Source organism: Centrocercus urophasianus, unplaced genomic scaffold (assembly GCF_019232065.1).
Source record: "Centrocercus urophasianus isolate 14NV4802_14NV808 unplaced genomic scaffold, USGS_Curo_1.0 seq_15, whole genome shotgun sequence".
Classification (NCBI taxonomy): domain Eukaryota; kingdom Metazoa; phylum Chordata; class Aves; order Galliformes; family Phasianidae; genus Centrocercus; species Centrocercus urophasianus.
Genome location: NW_024884697.1, coordinates 29,413,835 through 29,418,224, shown reverse-complemented (window position 1 = coordinate 29,418,224; position 4,390 = coordinate 29,413,835).

Sequence of the window (4,390 nt, the reverse complement as noted above, 5' to 3'; positions counted from 1 at the left end):
GAGCTGTGAAAGTATTTAACATGAACACTGATTCAGTTAAGAAAACAAAAATATTTTATTGAAGTGAGTCAACAAAATGCCATTAAAAATAGTCAAAGCAAAACTTCCATCACTGGAGCACCATGTAGAAATACTCCATGGAAACTCTTCAGATAAATTTTATCTTCAGTGGGAAAATTTCAGCAGGAATAGAATACATGTTTTTCTAAGGCATCATTATGACAAAAAAAAAAATAAACACTTCTTATCATGAGCATCAGTGAAATCTATGTAAGTCAAAAATGTTGTGATCAGAAGAGGGTATTGCAGTCAATTTGTTGATGACAGTAGGGCACATTCTTTACCTTACTGCTGCATATTTTATGATATAATTGTTTTTTTTTAAGTAGATACAATCTACTTAGGTGTCCCCATCTTCATGCCTCACTGATTTCTCTTCCTCTTGGTCTCCCATTTTTCCCTCCATCTTTCTATTGCCAGTCCTGCTCCACATATTGCAGGACATCTTTATACAGGGCATCTTCATGCAGGTCACCTTACAGACCAACTTTTGGAACTCACGAGCACAGCAGGTTTAGCTGAGATGACCACAGTAGAGCCAGTTGTGATGCCAGGATAAGTCTTTCACAGACTACTCACTTTGCTTACTCACAAATAGTAGGAGCTGTTTTAATCCCAGAACCTGTCAGGGGATCCTTCTTTCACGTAGGAATGACGTGTCTCCTATAAAATTAAATCCAAAGCCACAGGTGGTGCTCTGGCAGCAGATCCCAGAGGCAATCAGGAATAGCTGCTGTATGCTTGAATGCTTGATCAACTCTAAAATATCCCAGTGTGCTCCGGGAGTGTGGAGCTCAGTGTGGAGCCAGGAGTTGGACCCAGTGATCCTTAAGGGTCCCTTCCATCTCAGGATATTCTATGATTCTGTGATTTATCATATTTGTTTTCCCAGCAATAGCAGACATTTTATTTTTAAATATACTCAGGATAGAAGCAAAATCTCAAGGAGACACTTCTTCCAGTTTAACCAGTCATGCTTTGCATGACTGATGATTTTAATATTTTGATGCTTCTAAATTTTTACATCCCTTTCTGTTTGTTTTGGGGCATTCAAGAGAGGAGGGTTTGTGCCCATTTGAAAAAACTTTGAAAAGCAAGAATACTGGCCTGGAAATTCTTGGAGAGATCTTGCTGTGCCATGTGTAAAGGAACAGCTTTTATGTATTCGAGGAAGTGTTCCTGCTGAGTTGGCATTTTACAGCTTGTTTCTGTCCAACTGCTTGCACTAATTCATTAGCAAAGGAAATGTCTGTTCTTTTCCAGATCACACTTGCCTATGCCAAGATAGTTTAGCCAGGCATCACTGGTTCCTCTATGTGGCACGTGCATAACCTCTTCAGCATGGTCACGTATAAATGCCAGTGGTAAAGAAATAATGGGAATGGTTTTGACTGTATGGAAACATTAAATACAACAATTTTCGACAATGAAAAGCAAAATTTGCCCTATAAACTTGTGCCAAAACCTACGTTTTGTTAAGTACTGAGAAGAAAATCTATTTTTGTACCAAATGCACTTGTGGTTTGATCAGATGCAAAGTTGTCTTTGTGCTAAACAAGGGATGTGAAATAAACAGCTTCCTTTCCTTTGTTCTGCGACACTTCGGAATGCCATCCTTAATCTTCAGCAACACCTGCCAAACTTTCATGGGAGGTTCTCTTCCATTGAAGAGCTTCCTTCTCTCTTCCCACATTTGGGTAAGGGAGATAATGTCTGTAAGGAATTTGAGATTTTCCTACTTCGTGAAAAGTTATCCTTGTGCTGTAGCTGGACAAAATTGTATCAGCAGTAGCAGTAGCTGTTCCTGGGTGTAGACCTGTCCCATTTCTTGTTTCCTCTGGGCTGTCTAAACTGACATGTTTTACAATACCACTGGAGCAGGATAACAGCATTTTGGAAGAAAAATATATAGTGTTGAATATTATCTGACAGATTGAAATATGAGGTAGTGAAACTTTTGGTATAAAACTACTGTAGGCACACCAGGCGTTGAATTTAGATTTCTTAGTATGGTTTGCTCAGGATAGTCTAATTAAATTATTTGAGTTCACCACTTGTGTTTTTTGCAAAGTAATCTGGATAAGACTGTGTAGGAAGGTGCAGAAGTCAATGCTCAGTTTCTCCCCAGATGAAGGAAATAAAACTCATCTAAAAATAATTTTCAGTATGATCTGCAAAGACTAACGAGGATTTCTTGGTCCAATGTTTATTTGCAAAAGTATTTTTAAGTTATCCTGTTAAGGGCATGCATAATACAAATCAATACTTTTTTATCTTGGTGACACAGGACTACTTGATGTAGGGGCAAAATAGGTGTTAGAGATGTAAGATGAGCTGATGCTTCCTTTAAAACCTGTGATTTACCAAGGCAAATGGTGGCGAAAAGGACACATGACTGTGCAAATCAACACGTGGTGAAACAGGACAGTTTTGACTCCAAGCACCATTTCTTCATTCTGCATTAAACCAGTATCAGCTAAAATAAAGTAATAAGTAATGGGAAGGGAGACTGAGGTCAAAGGAGGTCCTAGGGCAGGGAAGCACTCCTATGTGCCCTTGCTCTGCTCTGCCCTCTGGATTCATCACCACTGCTGCTGTGGTCCTGGTGATCCCAGATGTGCTCCTCACTTCTGTGCAGACAGGAGCTACAACACATCCATGGGAGTGTGAACCACTTTCCCAGGTGCAGCTGTCTCCCAAAGGAAACTATGATCCTCAGCACGGATATGGCTCCACCCAAGGAGACAAGTGCAAGATAAAGACAAGCAGTCAATGCTCAGCCCGTGGTGCCTAGAGACGATGAAGAACCTCTTTGCTTCAGTTATTTTGCATAGTAATGGATAGCTGAGGTTTCCAAAAACTATTTTGCTTTAAACATTCCTGAATAGGCTTCAAGGCAAAAGGAGACTTTACTTCAGGACAATCCCAGCTCCAATGCCTCCTCTTAATATCTTTATATAGCGATAGAGACTACAATATTTCAAGTCTCTTCTTTTGTGGCAAAACATTGTTGCACCATTTGTTCAATTAATTATATTACACAGAGATAGACTCAAGGTGATATCCTCATCAATACTTACAAGGTCTTCTGGAGGTACACATGCTTTCTCTTGGGAGTGCTGACCCAAATGAAAGACATGTGTGTGCATTTAATGCAAACTGCTCAAGCTTGATAAGTCATTAACTTGGGCCATACAGCTCCTGTTTGACTCAGGCCACAAGTAGAACAAAGGAACTTCTGCCTACAGAAGGCCATCTAAACACATCATTTCTGCATAATTATTGCTCTGACTGTGAAAGAGTCATTGGCTTTGTAACTTATATTCTATTGAAATTTGAAAAACGCATCTGTTATATAAACAAAGGAAGCTCATCAGGCTAGAGGCTAAACATGCTTTCTGAATTCTTATCTTCTCTATCGGGTTACATAGATTTTCTAAAAATAGGGCCATTACAAATTCTAGAACTTTAAGAATTTATTTGAGCCACAAATTGTAGTGGCTTTGTAGTATGTACAAACGTAGTTGAACCAGCTAAAGAAGTAAGGAGATTAAACAAAGACAGCTGCACCAAAGAGCAAGCCACTTTTTGAGGAATTTTAATTTGAAGGAGCAGACATTATTTAAAAACAATTGGGACAGGAGGCTTTACAATCATACTTTACTTTTTATTGACTCCAAGGTGCTGCCAAATTGACTAAGTAGATGGCAGCTGATGTAACAATGAACTTTTCACTTGCTCTCTCTATTACTATAGAGAGATGATTCATGAGAAAGTACTGTGAATAAATGGAATTGACTGGAATTTACTTTTCTGTTTTACTCTCTTTGGTGCTCAATTCTTCTAAGAAGCAAAAGTAAGCTCTGTTGGATCCTTGGCATGTAAAGATATTTTTATTAACATTCAAATGAATAGAAATTAGCATGAATGACAGGTTTTAACAAGCAATCAAAATAATCTTTAAATGATTTATTAAATACTAACCAGTTTTGAAGCAGCATTGAGATGAAATATTAAGCAAAATGCAACCAACATTCATAACCCTTCAACAGTGATATATCATTCCATTTGCTAAAGTTTATTCTTCTTCTTCCTGTGGGCACCCCAGCCTCTGTTCTCTTTGTATCAAGGCATAGGAGCCCAAAAGATAAAAGGAATAAAACTAATGATTGTTCACATACATGCTAATGAATACGGAAGAATCTTTCAAAGAACACACAAAGTTTACTCAGCAGAAATTATTTGGCACCTGGCACCCTTGAACTTGGAAGTATTGATTTATTTTTATATATATATATATATATATATATAAATTGCAAAGGTACAGATA